The following is a 24330-nucleotide window of genomic DNA, read 5'->3' as shown; positions in this document are numbered from 1 at the left end:
AAAAAAAAGTTTAGAAGGGAAATGGAAGGAAAAGGTAAGTGACCTTATTAACCTTTTTTTTTTAACAATACATTTTAAGTTTTCACAACAGAGGTACGGATTAAACAAGGATTAGCATTCAAAAAGAGCAAGACCAGACCCTGCATATAGTAATGTAGTTCCAAGAAAAAACAAGGGACTGTACATACTATTCTTCCATTCTATGAGCAGAGTTTCACTGCTCTGACACATTTGCGGAGCATGCACTCCTCCTTCAGACGGCCTGAAGGAGCGCATGCTGCGCAAATGCGTCGCCGCCAATTCGTCCTCTAGCTGCGTCCGGGAAGTGGCGTCATCTCCACCCAACCAAGTGTGCTCCATGGACTAGGAAGCACCAGATTCCATAGTCACCGACCATCCGAGCCACTGGACAGATGACCCTGTCCCCCCTTGGACTGTGCTACCAAGGACCATCCCACACTGCTAAAGCTACTGTACATGCCTGAATATATACTACACTTGTGAGTAGTTCTGATTTTATTGTAATAAACCCTCAGATGTAATGTTTCCTCCAGAAGTGCTTCAGTGAACTGTACCCAGATTTTTATACAGACTTTAGTGGTTTAATGGACTCTTAATATCGTTCATTTTTTGGTTTCTCTTTTACTTGATGTCTATCTGCATGTTCAGTGCCCACTTTGTGCCAATGAACACCCTCTCTTCGTGTACAAATGGTGTGAATATAGCCTAATGCTTTAAGCTACAGACTCAGCAAATATCAAAAACACCAATCACTTCTCAAGGTGACAATTCTACAGCTAAATTGAAGCTTTCCATTAAAGCGAAGTCTATTTTTTCTATTACAGATAATGCTAGCATTTATATTTTTAACAGTAAAATTCTGGCCAAAAAAATAAACAAAACATAATAAAGTGGTTGTTAAGCCACTACTATAAAAACCTCCGATCCCCTTTGTAACATAACAATATGATGTGTCCCTGTGCTATTTAAAAAAAGAAAAGAAGGAAGGGGAGAAGAAAAGGGAAGACGGTTCGGGGTATTGGGAAAGAGTAGAGGAGAGGGAAGAAAAAAAAAGTGTAAGATTAACCATAATGAAAGAGTTAACAATGAAAATGGCAAATATCCCACTGAAAGTTCAGACTGTTCAGTATTATGGATATTCAAAGTAAAAATCCAAAACACTTCTTGATGACACAGTCTGTAAAAACTCTCCTTCTCTAATTAATTTGTCTACTTGTTCAACGATCTGTATCCTCAGAGAAGCAAGGTTATGTGCATGTACATCTATTAAGTTTTTAGTCGTTGGTTCTGCTTATTTGACTTTATATTCTGTAAATGATTTCTTAGCGGTGGTGCGACCAACATATTGCGCTTTACATTCCTGACCGGTCAAAACATAGATTACAAAATAGGGGTTGCAAATGACTAATTGTTTGATCTTTTATAAATTACCTGAAGACATAAAGACATCATGGGGATGTCACACATTTTCACAACAAGAACACCTTGTCCCTCTACAACTTAATAAGCCTTGGGTCCTCAACCAACCACAACCATTTATGTTAGGCCTGGGGAGCAAAATAGTTACTATAGTGAATGTTCTCCGTGAAACAAACTTAACACATTTTTTAAGAATATCTCTATAACTAGGATCTTCAAATATGGAAATATGTTCGTATATAATCCGTTTCACCTTGTTAAATTCAAGGCCGTTTAGCGGTAGTAATCACTTGTTTATGTCAGTTGTCTTTCTTAAACTATTTTAGCTGGATTCAGCTAGGGGCGCGCATCTTTGCGGCGGCATATTTACACTACGCCGCCGTAAGTTAGCTAGGCAAGTACTGTATTCACAAAGTACTTGCCTGCTAAGTTACGGCGGCGTAGCGTAAATGTACGACGACTTACGCAAACGACGTACAATTTTCAAATTTCGACGCGGGAACGACGGCCATACTTAACATTACTAGTCCAGCTATTTGATGGAATAACTTTACGCCTGAAAATGCCTTTACTGCGACGGGCGGACGTACGTTCGTGAATAGGCGTATCTAGTGATTTACATATTCTACGCCGAGCGCAATGGAAGCGCCACCTAGCGGCCAGCCTAAATATTTTACCCTAAGATACGACGGCGCAAGCCGTCTTATCTTAGATAGGTTTAAGTGTATCTCTGTTTGAGAATACACTTAAACTTAGGACAGCGCAGATTCCGAGTTAGGTCGGCATATCTACTGATACGCCGGCCTAACTCTTACTAAATCTAGCTATTTATCTTTTATGAGAACCTCCCTATCGCTTTCCTTTGCATATGTGTAAGCTACATTGATAATCCTATTGCCGTATCCTCTTTCTTTTAAGTGGTTGGCAAGGTCTTGCTATTCCTTCTCAAAATTTGCTAGATCTGTACAATTGCTTCTTAAAGTGGAAGTATCATTTTTAGCCAAGGAAGCTGCCATCTTGGCCTCTGTTTAGTCTACAACTGTCATGATGCTGCACATGTTATCAGTTATGACACCATCCATTGGATGGTTTGACAGTTTGGTTGAGGGTACATCCAATGTGATCCAATGTTACATTCTCGGCACATGCCGAAAATGTAACAGTTTTTTTTAAACTGTTAAAAGGATTGGTTTACTTCCGCTTTAATGTAATATATTGACCTCCTGGAAAGTCCTTGATGGTATGTGAAGAGTGGCAGCTGTGTGCATGTAGCATGTTAGGGGGTCTGCATACCCAAAATATTAGTCTGAATGTTGGAAGACACAAAAAAACTGTTCTGAGTGGTTCATTTTTCCTTCTTTGGCATAGACTGTGCTAGTGGCAGGTGACTATAGGAACCAACTCCCATTGTTGATGGTAGACCAGGGATTTTGTGCTTAACCACTTGCCGACTGCTGCACGACTATTTATGTCGGCAGAATGACACGGCTGCACATATGGACGTACCTGTACGCCCCCTTTAAGAAGCGGTCTGCAAGAGTGCCCATGCCACCGCAAGCTCCGTGAGTGTGACTGCGGGTCCCGGGAACTCGATGTCCACCAGGTGTACACGATCGTGTCATGGAGCTGCAGAACAGGGGGATGTCTGTGTAAACAAGGCTTTTCCCTTTTCTGCCTAGTGACAGGACACTGATCTACTGCTCCCTGTTATTGGGAGCAGCAATCAGTGTCATGTCACATGTAGCCAATCCCCCTCCCAGTTAGAATCACTCCCTAGGACACACTTAACCCTTTCCTCACCCCCTACTGGTTAACCCCTTCCCTGCCAGTGTCATTTACACAGTAATCAGTGCATTTTTATAGCACTGATCGCTGTATAAATGACAATGGTCCCAAAATAGCGTCAAAAGTGTCCAAAGTGTCTGCCATAACGTCGCAGTCACGAAAAAAATCGCTGATCACGAATAATAAAAATGCCATAAAACTATCCCCTATTTTGTAGACGCTATAACTTTTGCGCAAACCAATCAATATATGTTTATTGCGATTTTTTTTTACCAAAAATATGTAGAAGAATACGTATGAGCCTAAACTGAGAAAAAAAAATTATATCTTTTTTGGGGATATATATTATAGCAAAATGTAAAAACGATGGCTTTTTTTTTGTTTATAGCGCAAAAAATAAAAACCGCAGAGGTGATCAAATACCACCAAAAGAAAGCTCTATTTGTGGGGAAATGTAAATTTTGTTTGGGAGTCAAGTCGCATGACCGCGCAATAGTCAGTTAAAGCGACGCAGTGCCGAATTGCAAAAAAATGGCCCGGTCATTGGGCAGCCAAATCCCCCGGGGCTGAAGTGGTTAAAAAGAACATTTATCCTTACTATGTTGTAAATTTCACAGCACTCCAACTTGGCCTCTTCTCAAAGGATTTGCTTCATGAGCACCAACATCAGTTTATTAGTATCATTCAACTCTTTCTTCTGAATGCCTCTTGATTTGAGACTCTGCTGAATCTTCATGAGAATTATGTGGATACCAGACTGCAAGTAGTGAAAAGCATGCTCGCTTTCATCTGTTTTTTGTGTGAACTTTATTTGACAGATTTAGTATAGTATAGTTGGCAGAGTTCTGATTATTTGAGAGCGCCTACTGCTTCACAATAGAAACTGATGTCTGTTTGAGGACTTGTACATACCTTCCGGTGCAATGGATCTTCATCTGTATGATGCCTCGGCTTGTGTCATATGTGAGCCATCTCTCAGATGCATGGTATCAGCAGGTTAAGATATTGCTGTTTTTTTTTTTTAACACCAAACAACCTCTGATGCGCTGCCACACTAAATATGTGTTAAACTGTGTTACAATAAACAACATAACACAAAAACAAATCAAATAAAAAGCTGCAATTAATGTGTTCCCGCATCCAATTAGTGAACAAAAGTGTAAAAGTAGCGCTGCTCTGCTAACACCCCTCCAATTAAGTGTTATGTTCATATAAATACATCAAAATAAACATAAATACATGCTCATTAACCGTGATTGTGTAATAAAGGATTATAAAGATCCAGAATAAGTCCAAAACTGTATATCAACAAAAACTGATCCACACAAATTATTAACGTGCCAATATTGAAATAGTCTCTTCACCCGAAATGTGTTCTTGCCCCTGATCCACTAATATAACACACCAGTGCTTCCACCTCTACATTAATTGCTTGATCGCCTTCTGTATACACCTATATAAAAATACATAAGATGTATCACCTACTGCTCCAGGAGAACCTGTATCTAGCTGGAATAAAACACTATAGATCCCTTTAAATTTGAATCACAGAGGTGCCACCAGACTGGGACAAATGCTCCATAGTGCAGTAAAATCTTTTTGTAAATTCAATACAAATGCAATAAAATTGACTCAAATTAAAATTGAGTGCATTAAAATGTGTCACTGTATGCACACTTTCGGTTTCGACTCTGGACCGGAAGTGACATTATCTGGCTCTGTCCGACGCATTGCGTCACTCACCAACGTGACTTCTAAAGGGAAATCTATTCTTGGTGATTATATCACAGACTTTGGACTGTTTACAGAATAGAGATGGGATTAGAGGAGAAATAAAAATGTATATTTTTGATGGTCAAGCAAAAGATAGAGACGTGTAATGGAACTCTGAGTTCTACTCAACAAGGAGATGAGATAATAGTGCGACATTACATTGCTGTCTGAATATTTGTCGAATAAGGGATACGCTAGAGCACAGGTGTCAATCACAAGGCACGGGGGTCGAATCCGGCCCACCAGGCCATTTTATGTGGCCCTCACACCTCTCCTTCAGCTATGGCACTCCCCTCATCTCTGTCCCCACCATGTTTCAGCAGTCGGCAGCAAAGTGGAGGACAGAGTTTTTCCTCTACCAGATCTTGCTCTTCTTTGCACAGCCGCACAGAGGCTCATCTTCAATCCCTCCCCCCACCATCTCAGCAGTCATTAGCAGAGAGGACAGAAGCGCTCCTAGAGATCCTGCGCCAATCTGTGTCACCCCTAGGCTCCACCTCCCCAGGTCTCAGCATTCAGCAGACTTCGGCAGCTGATTCCAGCCTTCCATTGGTCTTCCTCCAGACCCTGCACTTTCTACTTCCCAGCTCCGCCCCCAGCTTCTTAGTGGCAGCAGCACATGGTAAGGTGGGTGCACTATGATGCAAGAGAGTGTGGGGGACCCATGACTTCTGATGGTGGGGGGGAGCTATTGACGTCTGATGTAAGGGGTGGTGGGGTGCTCTGGATTGATAGATACAACCGACCATTTGAGGGCAACCATAATGCAGATGTGACCCACAATGAAAATTCATCCAATGTTCTCCCTCTTTCATTAACCAGATAAAAATCCAACCTCTTGTTAGTCTTTAGCCTGGTACCCACAATGAGATTATCAGAGAACTACTCAACTTACGAAACTTCTCGTACAACAGAATACAACTTTGGTGGTCATAACATGAGTTTATCTACTAAAGGCAAACAGGTGGATCACTTTGCAAGTGCAGTTACACTATATTTCACCAGGGCTTAGTGAATGTAGTGAAGCTTTACTTTGTAAAGAATACTCAATCAGGTGCAAGTAAGATAAAAATACAACATTTTTGATTGATTGGGTGATAGAAATCAAAGCTTTACCACATACACTAAGCTCTGGAGAAAAAGTGCAACAGCACTTGCAAAGTGCACAATATTTTGCCTTTAGTAAATCAACCCCATGGTGTCCCTATAAATCACGTGACAATAAGCGATGTCAGTTTACGTTTGACTCCAGCTCCTCTGGTTCTCTTAGTCCTTGTTTGTCTTTCCTGTATCTGGATGTCATTCTTTATCTGGACCCCTTTTTTGGGGTAATTGTCCCCTCAACCTACAAATCATCAGAAAAGGCATCTCTCTTCTTTTCTGTTTTACCAAACTGGTCCTTGTATTGGTCGCCATGTCTAATGTACCAGACAAAAATCACAAATATATAAATGAAAGCTGTACATAAAAAAAGCAGGATCGCTCATATAAAAGAGACGTGATTCTAAAAGTGCACAAGAAAGTCCAAAAAGCTGAAAGCTGAAAATTGCCCTGGGCAGGAAGGGGGAACGTGCCCTGTACTGAAGTGGTTAGCAAGCTCACACGTTTTGTACTTGAAATGGATGTAGAACTCCCCCATGGAGCCAAATTCTCTTCCCCTAATTTTGTGGTAATTACAGTATGTATTGCAGCCCAAGTGTATGCTGCTGTTAATCTAATTTATCTTTGAGAAATTGTGTCTTTTGTCTGTGTTATCCTCAAGTTTCCCCAGAAAATCATTAGGATTATTATCAAAATCACCAAAAACATCTCTCTCCTTTGTATCTTGCAATTAGATCTTTGATTTCCTTAATTCTCTTATATCAGATCATGAAGTGATTTCTTTTGATATCTTTTGTCATCAAGCTAAATGAAGCCTCACGTAAAATAGACACATATTGATCTCTACAGTCAACATCAGCTTCAAATTAGAAACATTTGCTAAACCTCTAGGGCAGGTGTGTCAACTTATGTTTCAGATGTTTCTGAAAATTCATCCAATGTTCTCCCTCTTTCATTAACCAGATAAAAATCCAACCTCTTGTTAGTCTTTAGCCTGGTACCCACAATGAGATTATAAGAAAACTACTCAACTTACGAAACTTCTCGTACAACAGATGTACCCCATCTAGGAGGTACCCCAAACAAGCAGTTGCTGGCTTTGATACAAGCAAGTCCCAATATAATTTTGGTGTAGCAGCCCTGCATTGAGGTGGGGGATATCTTGTGAGGAGCTACCACCATTTCGTTCACATTTGGCACTTGCTTCTTCAGGAGTGGAAATTATTCAAAGTCCAGCCTTCTCTACTGGAAAAAGAATTCTTCCCAGGAAATGACTGCCCATTTAGCTGACTGCTTAAAGAAGCACATACAAGCATGTCTCAACTGTTTGAGATTCTGCCTCAATCTGACTAATTCCAAACAGGCTGTGAAATGAATATGTCAACTAATACAAACAAGAGTTGCTTTAAAATGTGTGAGAGTTTACAAAGAAAAGGGGCATGGTGCACAGCTGGGCATGACAAATCCGAAAAAAACACTTGGAAATTCAACACTCATACATCTTTAGCATGTTAGCATGCATGGTATCTAATAGTTAGTATCCAAGTGTTCCAATCAGTCTCCTGGTCTCAAAAAAATGTTAAGAGGTAAATGAAAGCTACTTTAACACCATTGGGAATGCTTCACAACAAACCTTAGCATGTTGAGCTATTCAGCATGTTCAGTGCAATTTGGCTGGAGGGTTTCTTAATCAGGATATGCCTCATCTCGCCTATACTTAGGTAAGTAGCTCTCTTTTAGTCTTTCCTATATAAACATTTTGCAATAGTTTAAAACACATTTTGTTTTACAATTTTTTTAAACGGCCTACTATCAAAAGTATTTTTAGAGCCTGCAAACTCTTTTAACACATTTACAAACAACACAATGCTCCACTGAAGAGGATCAGAGATCCAGTCAAGCGCTGTATGACCTCCCTGAGTAAATGGGGATGCAGGCTTTCTGGTTGCATCTTGTGAGCACATGGGAAAGATTCAGCCAAAATCCTTCTGTGCTTTTCTTCTTTATTAGAAATCATCAGAAGGACAGTGGGATTACCATTCACTTGTGCCAGTATTTGCAGACGTGGATGTCCCTGTCTACCGGTGTGTCTTTACCACAAGCCTTGACGACTCATTGGACATATGCCTTGTTGAGTCCAATATCTCTGGTAAGCTTTCATAATGGTGGTGGCTTTCTCACATTATCCACTCTTCACAACTGTCCTTCCATTGTTGTCCTAAGGTGGTCATTCACTTACCTAGATTAACATTGCATCTCAGTTGTCATCTGTGGACTTTATTTATTATCACGTTGTGGATTCAGTTTATTCACTTATGTGTTTGCACATGTGTCACTGAGTATAAAACAATAATGCTTATTTTTTCAATTATATACGTCCTCATTTATCGCTGCACAGTTACTCGTTATTAGCACTATGTTTGTCACTCTCTTGTTTAATGAAGCAACGATGCTCACCAAACCTCGCCTTCACGTGGTGTGTACGATTCTCCCCACATAGTAAAAGGCCACAGGGGCACCTTAATCCATATATCACAAATTGCGTACTGCAGCTAATAAAGTGCCTGATGTTGAAAACACTACCATCCTTCCTGACAAAAGTCTTTTTACCATGCGTAATGAATTGACAGGCCTCATGCCACGTACACACGATCGGAAATTCCGACAAGAAAACTGTGGATTTTTTCTGACGGAATTTTGTCTACAACTTGTGTTGCATACACACAGTCACACAAATCTTGTCAGAAATTCCGACTGTCAAGAACGTGGTGACATACAAGACGTACGATGAGCCAGGATCAATTAAGTTCAATAGGCAGTTTGGATCTTCTGCTTGATTCTGAGCATGCATGTTTTTTTGAGCGAATTTTCCGATAGGAACTTTTTCCGTCTGAAAAATAGAGAACCTGCTCTCAATCTTTTGTTGGCGCAAATTCCGACAGCAAAAGTCTACACACGGTCTGAATTTCCAACCAAAATCTCTTGCACTTAGAGTATAGGACCCTTGCAAATTCAGGAAACTGGGCACATCTTTAACCCTGCCCTGTTTATTCCAGAACCAACTGGGAGCTATACTTTTGATGTTCATGGCTTTTCTAAACACAATTCTAGGGGCATTGGGGAATACTTTATCTACAACTTGGTCCTGTCTTTAAATAGGCCAGTGTTTTCTCATTCCTGACAGCTACTGAATATGATAATCATAATCTCTCTATAGGATTCTCCGAATGCCTGTTGGTGGAACCTGTCATTAGACCATTTTTATACCACTCAACTGCTTTGATACTGTTATGCACACTCTGGAGACATGAAACAGTGTGCGAGTTCATACAGTTGAGAAGCCAGTAACAGTCAGAACTCATGGAGCCTCTTGGATCTCTTGTAGTATTCCATAGACAGTTAGTAAAGCTTAATAAGTTGCTGAATACAAATCTTTTATAAGCCCAGACAAGACTGGTTCCAATTATGTTTGCTGGAGAAAAAAAATAAAATTGAAAATTCCTAGAAATCATTTACTTGCCATTTTTATGCCAATGTAAAAACAACGACCCAAACTGTGGACAATGTAAATAAATGAGGCGGTCTGTGTGGTACACAGATAATTATTCCTGCATCTACAGGACATTGGCTTAGACAGGGAGCTTTACCCAGGAGGCCATCTTCCTCACCGTTGCCAGCCGTTAATATATGTATAGCCAACACATTCTACATGATGTGTAAAGATATTTTCCATGTTTGCTAGCGTGCTCTCTGTATGTTTTAATGAAGGTACTCTGTGTTTCAAAAGTTAGCAAACAGTCGCCGCATTGCTGCGGTTGGCAGCGTAAGTACTGATATTTCAATAAACACTAGTGTAAATAAGTATATAAAACAGTGTAAGTTGCTGACACATAGGCAGGCTTAAATTATGTGCCCTCATAACTGCCAAGGTTTTTTTTAACTTGCTCTAAATGTTTTAACAGATGACGGCTTTCAGGTGCTTGTCTGATTAAAGTATCATAGAAGAAAAATATTTTACATTTAACGAAAATCTACGATGCTGAAGACAGTCTACAGCCTTTCAGGGCTTTTTTTTAATATTTGTGTGATTATTCCTTTACAGAACCACAATATCATTATTACAATTATTTTGCCAGGTAAAGCAGCTAACATATACTATATTGTCAAAAATAAGGGGACACCTGCGCCTTTACGCACACATGTATTTGGGGGTGGCCAGTTCCAACATGACTGCGCACCAGTGCACAGAGCGCAGTAGTGATGAAAAAATTGGAAGCAGCAGGATGGAGTTTCTTTTTACGAACAAATGAAATTCTAACTGTGAATGTGGTTTTTGGTTGGGAAAAACATACCGGTACATATCATAATGAAATTTGTTTCAAGGTTACATCAAGGAAACCATTAAAATAGCAGGTCAGGATAAAATGTTATGGGCTTTCCAATGACATTAGTTAACTCAATGACAGCAAGACAAATTGTTCTGAATTTTTCTGAATTTCTGTATGGAAAATCTGTGTATGGCCAGCTTTATCCATTAACAGCAACACCTTGGTTTGAGAGCGTTAAAATTTTGCCTTGATATTCAAGCAATGTCTTGATATACAAATAGCGTCATGTCACAACTGAGTATAAAAGAGAAGAGAGGTGCCTCTATATGTAGCAATATGGTTACATTTAAGGAAGGTACAACATTTGTCAACTTAAACTCAACTGGTTGATGATAAAAACAGGCACATCTAAGTATGCAGCCATCTGGGGTAAAGCTGTCCCCAATGACCATCCTACGCACCACAATTGACATCGTCCCTTCCCTGCTGTGCTCCACGAGCAGTTCAATCGCTCTACTGCAGGGTAGTCTTCCCGGTCACGATTGCAGACTGACAGCGGTGAGAGCTGGAAGCATGGGGGATGGTCTATGTTTTACCCCGGATGCCTGCATACTTAGATTTGCCTCTTTTAACCATCCACCGTATGGGTTGCTAAATTTTGTATCTTCGTTAAATGTAACCACATTGCTACACTTAGATAGGACATTTTATGGTTACACAATCTATCCCATTGCTACAATCTTTTTATATGGAATATAAACTGAAGGATTTATGAATAAATGATTGTGTAACAAATCATCTGAGGTTCCATTATTTCTTATGTGGAAATTTGCTTTGATATACAAGTGCTTTGGATTACAACCATGTTTCTGGAATGAATTATGCTCGCAATCCAAGGTTTTACTTTTTTTTAAAATGACCTTGTTGACTTGCTAAAAAATGGGCAGTAAAAGAAGGATCTTACTACTTAAAAAAAAAAAGAGAGATACAGATGCCACTGTTATCCAATACTTCTGCGTGTGTGGCATAGCTCATCCATTGCATGCCATTCTTTCTCCATTCAAATGCTTCATCACTAAAGGTTGATTTAGTAAAACTGAAAAGTGCACAATCTTGTGCAGCTCTGCAAATAAACCAATCAGCCTCCACGTTTTTTGTCAAGCTTAATTGAAAAAGCTGGTTAGAAGCCGACCATGCACAGCTGCACCAGATTTTGCACTCTCTAGTTTTAGGCTAGGTTCACAGTAGCCGGTTGTGGGAATTTCCCATCAATTCTTATACCCGCATTCTATATTCTCATTCTGAATGGCACCGCCATGCATCTACGCCCACAGTGCAATAGCGGGTGCGGAAACCGCACAGTTATAAAGACCATGCGGTTTCCCTGTGGCCACATTTTTAAAAAGGTGCATGCGCCTTTTTTCTGTAGTTCACGGGGCATGGCAGCTTATTCAAATAAATGGGTCGTCATGCCCTAGTAAATACGGGCCACACTAGTGTGAGCCGAGCCTTAGTAAATAACCCCTATGTCCCTACTTTTTCACTCTAAACATTTATTAATATTTTACAACAAGGTGGCAAGGTCAAATTAGAGAAGCAATGTGAAAAACTATATTTGAAGGAAAAGCTACACCAAGAAAAATACATAAGCTACGGTTGCTGATTTCTTCTAAAACATGATCATTGGTTGTCATAATCATCCAGCAGTTATAATACTTTATAACCTGATCCAGATTTATCTTAGTTCTGGTTTCCTTTAAAGTTATACTTTTCTTCATATTTTCAGATGAATGGAGATGCAGACTTTGGTCTTCCCAGCAGGTACAGTTATACTCAATCAAGGAGCTCGGTTATCCATGATCACAGGGATTTTTTAGAACTGTTGGAAATAATGCCATGATGAAAATTAGTGGCACTATGCAACCAGCCAATGTGGTGCCCTACTAAAAGGATATTTCCTATATATATATATATATATATATATATATATATATATATATATAAATCTAGACATCAACAATAATAAATCAGTGAAAAGTATAATTTTAAATATAACAAGCCTAAAAACCTAAACACGTCTTTGTATTAGCCTCTTGAAATCTCTACAAAAAAGAACCCCATTGAAAAGAGAGGGTCAGACTCAGGACTGTTAACCAGCTAAGTTCTACTGTGTGTGCATTTAGCCGTCAATCTAACATTGGAGACTTGCTGACAGTAGGAAATTTTACAATAAGACACTTAATGACCTTTTCTGTTTGGTCATAATCCTGTTTTCTTCAATAAGCAGGTAATGGGCTGATCAGTGACCAAGCCATACTGAACGGAGGAAAAATATGGTAATTGATCTGGCTACCATCTCCGATAGATACACCTAGATCACAAAACTGTGCAAACAGAATTACAAATTAGTTTGCGGGTAGGGTTATTGTATGTCAATTATGTATTTAGCAATTTGCCTGGAAATCAACCTCATGGTTTATCAATTGTTATCAAATCTGTCTTTCTGGCTGGTTTCACAAATACTTGTACATGTACATTAATGCACGTTAAAGCATGGTACTATACGTGTTGCTATTCATTTGCATTGCATTCATTTAGAATAGCTTCTAATAAATTAGTACAGTGCCTGCTATGCACTTGCTCTACAGCACACCACAACCAAAAATAAATAGGCTGCCCTAATGCAGCGTGACATAACACACAAAAATGCAAGTGTAACATGTAGGTGTAAGTAAACCTGGCAGAAAATCAGGGAAGCAGTTATTTTTTGTGAAAACACTAGCAAAATCATCAGTAGATTCAGAAATATAATACAGGCACGATAAGTCATATGCAAATTTTGCCTTAGTTATTTAGGCCATTCGTTATATATGGGGACAGGTCGGTGGGCCTGTAAGCTGAGAAGGGCAGCTCAGAAAAAAAAAAAGACTTCCGCTGCCCACATTTCTGGATCTACTAATCATTTTGACATGAGGTATTGTAGCTTCCACAGTACATGCTATAGCACTGAATTTAATATTACAAGTTAATATTACATAATCACTTTTAAAAACAGAATTTAGAGTAGAACAATGTTTTTATTTCAATAAATCTAAGTTACGAGAGAAAAGTGACAGTGATATTTATTTTAGGCATTTGGTTCCCATTTAACAGAATAAAAGTTTGAGAAATGCCTCGGGCATATTGGATAAAATTAAAAAAATAAGCTAGCGGAGATGTTGAAATTGAACAGTTATTTTATTTAGTTTGCTACTCTACGGTATAACTCACTGTCACTATTAGAGAAAAAAGCATACAAAATAAACAATATCTACATCTTTGCATTAGCTTGGATAATTGATCAGCTCTGATGATTCAGATAAGTATATGCTTAGAAGTCATTTCCTTAAAGGGGATGTAAACCCTCACATATATCCAGTGAAGTGAATAACTTCAGATGATACACAGGGATAAAACAAATCCTCCTACATAAGTCTTACTTAGTCTTCCCCACTCTCCACCCTTTCAAAAGTGCAGATCGTGTTAAAAATCATTCTTCATCTGTCAGCAGCAGAGAAGAGGCTGCATTTACACTGTGTGATAGCGGATTGTAGGAAAGGGACACCCCCCCCCCTTCACAGAGGAACAAAAGGTACATGCAGAGCTGTATTCTGAATAGACAATCTCCGTGCTCATCTCTCGCCCCAGCACAAATTTTTAGCTCATGCTATCTAATGTGTCGGAAAACTTCTCAGAAGTGACTCATGCTGATAACAGAGGAACGAAGCACCAGAGAGAAACCACACTAAGGCCTCGTACACACGACCGAGAAACTCGATGGGCGAAACACATCGTTTTGCTTGTCGATTTCCTTGTTAAGCCGCCGAGAAACTCGACAAGCCTATTTTCTCCTATCCCTGTCAAGGAAATAGAGAACATGCTCTCTTTTTGGCTCGTCGAGTTTCTCGACAGTTTCCTCGACGAAAGTGTACACTCGACCGGTTTCCTCGGCAAAAAAATATCTCCCAGGAAGTTTCTTGCTGGTTTTTGCCGAGGAACTCGGTCGTGTGTACGAGGCCTTACAGTTTTGGAGAGAGACAGGTAAACACTACAGATATTTTTGCTTCACTAAAATTCCATGACTCGGGTTTACCAATCACTTTAACTCAGCCTCCCTTGGCCTAAAATGGCTTGTATAAAATGGATGGCAATGCAGATATCTATTGTAGTCTGCAAGTTAGAGTGTACATCTGCAGGCTGAAGTCTTACAAAGTTTCAATGAAGTCAACATCCTTATTAGCAGACACTGTGATCAGGTCATCAGGAAAAGCTCTGATTGAATCCCGACCATCAGTGGACCTGAGCTCTTAGTGGCTGCCGGGATTAAGAGTCAGCAACTGTGTTTGTTTTGGCGGCTGGCTCTCAAGGGGGGGCAGTTTTTTTTTTTATAGTATCCCCAGAACCATGCTGGGGAATACTATTAAGAAGTTTACAGGTGAGATAGTTATTTCTACAGTAATGGAAACAAAAAAACTTTTTTTCTCGGGGGGAAAAAAAAAAGTGTAGTGCTTTTAAAATACGAAGGAACAAATGCACAAAAACAGAATATTTTTTAACAGAGAACAGGAGCGGATAATGGAGAAAGTGAATTCCAGAAATAGCTCATAATGGAATAAACAATGCAGAAAAAAAAACTAAATGTTTTACAAACATATTTTGAGAAAGTGATTAGTCACTGTGTTACAAAGAAGTTTTAAGCCCTCAAGTTTTTTTACCTTAATGCATTAAGATGAAAAACATTCTGCACTGCAGCTGTTCCCCAAAGCCCTGCTTCTTCTTACCAGAACTCGATCGTTCCAGTGACAAGCACGAGTCCAGCAGCTCCAGTCGCTGTCTCAGTTTCCTCATTGGATAGATTGATAGCAGCAGGAGCCATTGGCTCCCGCTGTTGTCAATCAAATCCAGTGACATGGGAGCCGAGTCCTGCTGTCTGTGCCAATGGAGCACACCCACACGTGTTGCCCCCATGGAAAGCGTCTCTCAGTGGGGGTACACGATAAAGAGGAGGAGCCAGGAAAGCAACCGGGACACCCCAGAAAAGGAGGATCGGGCCACTCTGTTCAAAACCCTCGTTATTTTACAAAAAAACAAACAAAAATAAACAAACCTTTACAATCACTTTAAAACAGAACTCAAAAAAGTATTTTTCCTTTTTTATAGGAGGTTTTACTTTTGTCAGATTGTTTTTGCTAATTCCTCAAACTATAGTGCACAGACATTCATGGGTAACCCTTGTGAAGGGTGGAGGTGTGGCTTTACAGTCAAACTGTACAACAGGGGTCAGCAACCTTTTTCCACTTAGGGGCCAGATTCAATGTATGTGAATGCATGGAGGGTCGCATTCACCTGCTAATAAATGAAGAAAATAATCTGGACCCCTTTACATTACACAGCACCCATACCTCTGGACCCCTTTACATTACAAATCCTCCCTGCATATTACACAGCCCCACCTTACAGAGTTACAGAGGAGGTCTTGTGCTAGAATTATTGCTCTCGCTCTAACGATACCTCAGGTGTGGTTTGAACACTTAACATTTGTGATCGTGACTTGCGCATGCGTTCGCTTCTTCACGCGAGCACGGAGGGATGGGGTGCTTTAATTTTTTATTTAAATTTTTTTATTTTTACAATGTCCCTTTAAAATAATTTTTTTTCACTTTTAATGCTGTCAGAATAAACATCCCTAGCGACAGTAATAGGCAGTGACAGGTACTCTCTATGGAAAGATCTGGGGTCTATAAGACCCCAAATCCCTCCTTTGCACTTAAAATCATTCAAAACACCAAGTTTGGCTGTTGCAAATACTGTAATTTTAACAAATGTGGCACCGTTAAGTTTAATGTAATCCAAAGTGACCTCATGACATCACTTCCAGGTTACTAGATCCGAGACCTGATTGAAGCCGATTCCGGCTTTGTTGGGGTCTCTGGCGCCTCTGCACTGAAAGAACTAAGCAATTAAACACCGCTGATCACTCGGTTCTCACAGCTCCCCGAGCAGAGAGCTGCTAACTGTCAGTCAAAGCTCTCTGCTCTGCTCCCTCCTCACTCATTGGAGCGCTGGGGTGTGAAGGGGGCAGAGGTCGGCCAGCTCAGTCTCTCAGCGGCTCGCTGAGAGGCTAAGCCAGGTGTCGGTCCAGGCCTGGCGGATGCAAACTCCATTGTCGCGATGACGCGGTGCATGGACTGACTTCTGACGTCAGCAGAGAGCAGACTTTAGTCCGCTCTCTGCTGAAAATGGGTCACAAGAGGACAAAACTAATTGCACTCCTGTGACCCATGGGAGAAGTACAGCCAAACAAGCTATGGCTATACTTCTCCTTTAACAGATATATCTTTAAAGCGGGGTTCCAACCACAATTAGCATTTTTTTAATGCATAACCTTTCATCATGCGTTTTTATAATATAAATCCAGTCACTTACTATTTTACAATCTGCCGCTGCTCCGCATAGTTATTCAAAAAAGATAGTTTATAAAACTATGTCCACACCGTTGTCATTTTACTTGTGGGCATTGTGAAGCCCACAAGCACTTACTTCCTGGAAGTCTTGGATGGGGAGTGATAATTGGGCAGCGCACTGCATCCTGGGAAATGATGACACACATTTCCCAGGAGCATTAGGAGGGAGAAGATGTCAGAATCCTAAGTGATTCCAAAGGCAGATTTTGTGGGACCGCATAGCAACACGCAATTCCAGTCGAGTAAAAATGATTATTATTTTCTTTTTTTTAGGTCTAATGAGCACAATAATGAAAAAAGCATTTTGGGATGGAAACTCCACTTTAAGATACAAGATTAATGGCACAATTCGCTAAAGGTCATCTCATGTGTTATGACAGTCACGTAACCACTTAGCGCTTGTTAAATACCACATAAAAAGGCAATTCACAAAATGAAATAAATAAATGCATGCAGTTATTAAGTACTGGTCAAAGCTTTCGATAACTATGCAATAACTATGCAGTAACTATGGCAATGGTCAGACCCCCCAGTGATTATTTTAAAAAAAAGTTGGGAAATTGCAAGCTGGAGCAGGTGTCAGCTAGATTTTAGTGAGGAGTTGTTTCTGGAGGCTGGCAGACCGCATATCAAATAGGATGGAGCCCTTTGAACGAAGTCTTCTGGAATTTAAAGCAATGCAGAAGAGGAGGAGAAGATCTCAAGTGGTCCTTTTAAAGAAAATACATTTTAAGGAGCGCACACTGCTGGATCAATTCTCAGATGCTGATACCCTGCAGAAGTTCTAAGCCCCTTATCATGGAGCTCTATACCCAATTCATATGGTACATTGAGCCCTCAACACAGAGAAGCCATGCCATACCAGCCATGACTAAGTTGCTGGTAGCCTTAGTTTTTTGGAAAAGCATCATACCAGATGGTATCTGGAGAGATGGTGGGAATTTTCAAGCTTGCAATATTTGCTGTATTTAAGGCATACTTCAGAAAAATATTGCATGCAAGTTTTTCGGGAGACTTTGTGAATTACCCTTTTTTTTTGGAATGTTGTGCATTATTTTACTGCATACACAGATGTGTTAACTGTGAAGAGTTTATAGAAGATTTTGTGTTCCACACATCTAGGACACAAAAACATGTAAGACTGGTGACAAGTTAAACTGGAACTCCTGACAAAACTATTTTTCTAGGTGTGGATTGAATAAGGAAAGGCTAGTAACAGTCTGGTTTTTTTTCTCTATTTCTTCCTGGGTCTATGTTGGGGAGATTTTCCTTTCATTTCCTGTCCCAAAGACAGGAGAAGAAGTGAACAAAAATCTCCCCAAAGTAAGGGGAAATCCAAACTTGGATAGCGATCAATGTAAAAGGTGTCCTTTTTGGAAAAAATTGTCATAAAGGACAAATATAGAGGGTGGATCTCCATAGCGGGGACAAAAAAAGCAATACAAAAACCTTTCAAGGTTCCAACCATTAGCTACTCATACTTTAAAAGAAATGTTTTTGCTAGAGTTCTACTTTATATCACAGACTGGCTCCTTCTATCCCTTGGAGGACTCCAGTGAAGATATCAGAATTTCCATTATGAGCATTACATAGTCAAGTGTTGGTGTCACACTCCTCCGACAGGCTCTCCATAACAGAACATAAATAAATACATCTGGAGTCTCTTCATTATTGACCTTGTGGCAAAGTACGTACGTACATATTTGCAACGGTTACTATAACATCTAGCTTAAAGTTATTTCTGTGTGACTTCCACATGTTTATTTGCTTTCTCTTCTATATTTTTATTAATGCATTTCAGACACAGATTTATAAATCCTCCCTCTAGTGGTCATTTGGATACAAGGGAACATACATAGAATCTCAGATGAGCCTATATTAGCCTTTTACTGATCAGTTTTCAGTGCTGTCAGAACTGCCAGAGAGACGTAATAAAAAAAACAAGTGTGACAAATCAAGAGGTAGAACCTGCATATATATATAATAAGCAAATATGGCTGCCCCCAAGTGTATTATTTACATTTAACTCATCACATTTATATACACACATGCCAGAGCAATGTGTCCACATGGCCACTTGTAGTCTTAATCAAGGGTGCATTTGATAGGGTGTCAATGCAGTAGAAGAAAAAAATGTGTCATCTCACAACATGATGTTTCTGACCAAAACTGATCAACACCCTCCTGACAGGATCACCAGGTATTCTTTAAATTAAAGTTGTACATTAAAAAATAAATAAAAGCTACTAAAATTACATTAACCGCCTCATGCCTGCTGTATAGACAAATGATGACAGGCAGGATCACCTCTTGTCTTGGGCCGACGTCATATGATGTCAACCAGTCTCGCCGTGATCGCGTGCTCGCGGGGGCACGTATAACGGCATTCAAGGGTGCGCTGTGCCCCTGGAACACAGTGTGACCCCGATCTTAGTAAAGAGCCCTGGACGCAGCTCTTTACACATGTGATAAGCTATGTCCAATCACAGCTGATCACATGTAAACAAGGAGATGCCGCTTATCAGCTCTCCTCTGAGAAAAGTGTAAAAAGAGGAGAGCCGATCAGTGGAATTTCCTCACAGAGGAAACCTATATAGGTAACCAGGGTACTAGTTATCAGTCTAATATATAATTTTAAACAATAGTAAAAGGTAGAAAGAGGACAAACCCCCACAATCGAGGTGGGAAAAAAATTATAGCATACCTGTAAAGTGGTATTGCCTTAAAGTAGAACTATAGGCAAAACTTATTTTTTTTCCCCATTTTGGATAGAGCAAGGAAGGGTTATACCCGGTCAGATTATTTATTTTTTTGCCATCTGTGTCATATTGGGTGATTTCGCTTAATTTACTGTCCCATAGCCAAACAGAAAGTGAGGGGAAATCTCTGAAAACTAAGGCAATTCCCTGGGGCCCCCGAGGTCACCAGAACTTGTGTCCCTATTGGAAGAATTCCCCTCTATTACTTTTATGGGGACAACACAAACTTTTGAGTTTTCTTTTACTTTCACTTTCAAAGTCAATAGCGGGGACACAGACAATAAAAACTGGCACGCATTATAATCCCTCTCCATTCTATCCAAAACTAAAAAAAAAAGTTTTGCCTTTAGTTATCAAGGGGGGTGTAATGGCGCTTGCTAATAAAAAATATTTTTTTATTAATTATTAGCAAACGCCATTACACCCCCCTTGACTACGTGTTACCAGTGTGTGAGCACTTAATTGTTGTGGCTGCTGCTTAGTTTATTTATATTTGTGCTGATTTAATAGTTAGTTTCGTTCTTTAGTACCCTGGGTAGGTTGGTTTGCGCACTGGTTCCCCACATTAACATATTTGCCTTTAGTTATGCTTTAATGGGTAAATCTACATAATGCCAGTGGGGATTAACCTTGCATAAAAATAAATTCTTGGAGGGGGAGGGTTCTACCACCCCCAAGGATCAGTGTTGTGTATAGAGAATCAAAAAAGATGAAAAGTGGGAAATTCCGCCCTCTGAGGGAATAATGATTCAGAGAGACGGAATATGTAGGGCGGTGGCCTGACTCATTCCCCTGATGTACAATCATGTAACTGGATAGTATTGGTTTATCTTAAAAGAAAATGTCCTAATCTGGGATATTTGTAGGTTAGAGTAACCTCAGCTAGAGAGAAAAGAAAAAGGAAATAAAAAACAGAAAGAGCGAGCTGCAGACAGGTTGGAAAGAATTCAGGCTCCAGGGGGCATGGGAGAGCAAAGGAAAATGTTGTGGTTTACAGAGGCTGTTGTACATAAACATTCCAGGGTTCCCAGACCACTTCAAATTTGTGGGAACTGTCTCTACTTTGTGTTTCATGATTAGTAAAACAATGGTTGGACAAGATGCCTGAGAGTGGTCACATCACACCTGCCTGTCCTAGGATCTATGGCCAGCTTAAAAAAAAGAGTTACTTTCAAATGTTTAGTTACAGAATTCATTTTTTTACTCATATTCACAAGAAAAGAAAAAAAAAAACAGAACAAATAATTAAAACAAGCCTTCCAAAAATGTCTTAATTACACTGGAGTCTACAAAAATTTGAAACTCAATTAGTCTGCAAAGCAGAATTGACAAAATCCTTTTCATGTCGATGTAATTGCAATTTGAGTATATATTATTGTCTTCAATGAATAAAGCCTGCCTTGATTACTGTTTTGTACTGTGCTCCCCGTGGGCGAACATCAGGAATAGGCAGCACTTGTATATAGTTAATTCCATATGTGTCCAGCATGTTTCCCTGTTGATAAGAATTGCTAGTGACATTCACTTGGTATGCAGATGAATTGTTTACTGTAGGGTTTCCCTTTAAAATCTTGCCAATAAACAGGGATATTTGGTTTACAGCATCTTTTGCTTTAGAAGAAAAAAAAAATAATTATTAAATTCAGGCATGTTTCAAAATTACACAAGGGATAATGTCATATCCAAAAGCATTTTAACCTCCAATTTTTTTTCTGTTTTCTGTTAGATGTCAGGCCAAGGGATGTCTAAAACTAACACAAATCATTGATCATTTTTAATAATAGTCTACTGGTGATAGAAACAAAGACAATAAGAAATGGCAATTAAAAAACATTTAGGTCTAGAAAAACACCAAGGTCTTTGAACTCAGAACGTTATTTTTGGAGCCAATTTTCTGACGCAAGACTTTTTAACATGGGGATTGGAAAACAATATTGCCCATCTCTAAGGCCCCGTACTCACGACCAAACATGTCTGCTGAAACTGGTCCGCGGACCAGTTTCAGCAGACATGTTTGGCCGTGTGTAGGCCCGAGCGGACCATTTTCGGGCGGATCGGACAGGTTTCCAGCGGACAACTGTTTCCTGGACTTGCTTTAAAACAGTCCGCTGGAAACCTGTCCGCCCGGACATGTACGGTCGTCTGTACAGACCTACCGTACATGTCCTGCCGCCCGCCATCCCTCGCATGCGTCGAATGTCTTCGACGCATGCGTGGAAGCATTTTAAAGGCAGGCCGCCCATGTCGCCGCGTCATTGTCGCGGCGACACCGCGTCATCGACGCGGCGACACCGCGGACACGCCCCGCGTATTGTTTACGCGCGAACCTCTGTTCGATGGTGTGTACAGCCATCGAACAGAAGTCCCCGGGCAGACATGTCCGATGAAAACGGTCCGCGGACCGGTTTCATCGGACATGTCTGCTCGTGAGTACTCGGCCTAATAGTGGCCATACACAAGTAGAAATGTGTTCCCATGTTCATATGGAAATTCTGAAAAATCGTTTATAGGAGTATTTGATCTAGCCATCAAGTTAATCAATTGTATTTGAAAGCCCTTCAAATGTTATACAGACCTGCTACTGGATAATGGAACTCATATTAACCACTTGCCTACTGGACACTTTCACCCCTTTCCTGCCCAGGCCAATTTTCAGCGCCGTCATACTTTGAATGACAATTGCACGGTCATGCAACTTTGTACCTAAATGAAATTGTTATCATTTTTTCACACAAATCTTTCACACAAGCTTTGTTTTGGTGATATTCTATCACTACTGGGTTTTTTATTCTTGAAGAATACCCCACATTTTGAGGAAAAAAATTGTTTTCATAGCTTGTTATAAAATTTAGCAAACAGGTATTTTTTCTCTTTCACTGATGAGGCTGCACTGATGGGTACTCGTAGGCTGCAATGATGGGCACTGATGAAGCAGCACTGATGAGGAGGCATTGATGGGCACTGATAAGTGGCACTGCTGAGGAGGCACAGATTGGCAGCACTGGTGGACACTGTTGGGACTGCAATGATAATCAGGACACTTGTGACCAGTGTACATGTCCCTTTTACAGAAGCCAGCTGTCAGCGTGGGGAAAGGAATGCCAATAACTGACTTCTGTTTACATCATAATCAGTTGTGGTTGGACACAGCTGATCATGTGGTAAAGAGCCGCTGATTGGCTGTTTACCTCAATCTGTGATCAGCAGGGTCCAGAGCACACCGCGATCACAGAGTGTGATGCTTGTGTGCTGCAACATGCGCAATCACTGGAGGACATCATAGAACTGACCGGCCGCACTAAAGCCATCATTCTGCTATAGAGCGGTCGGCAAGTGGTTCAAGGGGTTGTAAAGGTTCGTTTTTTATTTTCTAAATAGGTTCCTTTAAGCTAGTGCATTGTTGGTTCACTTACCTTTTCCTTCAAATTCCCTTCTTAGGGCCAGATTCTCATAGAATCGGCGGCGGCGTAGTGTAAGCCATTTACACCACGCCACCGCAACTTACTGGAGCAAGTGCCGTATTCTCCAAGCACTTGCTCTGTAATTTGCGGCGGCGTAGTGTAAATGGCCCAAAGTATGGCCGAGTAATTCAAAGAGGGGCGGCTTGTATTAAAATTAAGCGCTCCCCGCGCCGATCGAACTGCGCATGCGCCGGGCGGAAAAATAGCCCAGTGCGCATGCTCCAGCTCACGACGGAAAACGTCAATGACGCCGACGTTCGCGTCATTGGCGTAAAGTCGTATTCGCGGACGACTTAGTAAAACGGCGTAACCGACGGAAAAAGACGACGCTGACCCGACGCTATACTTAACATGGCATACAGCGGACTGGCGTAAGGTTACCCCTCATATAGCAGGGGTAACCTTACGCTTACGGAAACGACGACGACGCGGCGCAAATTAGTTCGGGAATCGGCGTATCAGGCTCATTTGCATAGTCAAATGAGAACTGAACGTAAACGCCACCTAGCGGCCAGCGTCGAATTACATCTAAGATCCGACGGTGTAAGTGACTTACACCTGTCAGATCTACGCCGTATCTATGCGAAAATTATTCTAGGAATCACTCGCATAGATACCCGGGGCCAAAAACAGAGATACGACGGTGTTTCCTGAGATACACCGTCGTATCTCTTCTGAGAATCTGGCCCTAAATGTTTTTTTTCTTTGCCTGAATTTCTCACTTCCTGTTCAGTAAGCTGTTCTGGCTGACTAACCACCGCTCAGATGATGGTGGCAAACATTCAGTAATTGACCGGACCTATGATCCACGCTAAAATGGAGGCTACACCATTAGATATAGTTCCAAAATTCGAGACGCTCTGGAGCCCATGGTGACCCACTTCTTACCCCCAGGTTTTGACAAGACCCTATTGTGCTTATAACCTTTTTAACATGCTGCCTTCACCCTACTCCTCAAGTTTGCCAACAGCCCCCCCTACCCATAGGAGCCCCCCCTTATGCTTTCCTGCCCCCCTCCTCCCTATCCGCTCCTTAGCGCTCCCCTCTTTTCCCCCCATCTTTCCTTACTCCCTTCAGTTATGATACTTCCCTAGCCCTTCCCCGCAGCTCCTCCACTCCTGGCTCTTATATTTAACCAAGCTTACCCCCAAACATGCCCATTTCATCTACCATATCCTTC

At 40.7% G+C, this 24330-nt stretch overlaps 1 protein-coding gene across 1 annotated transcript in view; it reads right to left on the bottom strand.

The window, feature by feature from the left end:
- The window catches only part of ANKFN1 (ankyrin repeat and fibronectin type III domain containing 1), a 340893-nt gene that overhangs the window by 203104 nt on the left and 113459 nt on the right, over window positions 1–24330 (bottom strand). The window lies entirely within an intron of this gene.

Source organism: Rana temporaria, chromosome 12 (genome assembly GCF_905171775.1).
Source record: "Rana temporaria chromosome 12, aRanTem1.1, whole genome shotgun sequence".
In the NCBI taxonomy this organism is placed as follows: Eukaryota; Metazoa; Chordata; class Amphibia; order Anura; family Ranidae; genus Rana; species Rana temporaria.
The sequence above is the reverse complement of the archived record's forward strand: the minus strand, read 5'-3'. Positions and strand labels throughout refer to the sequence as shown.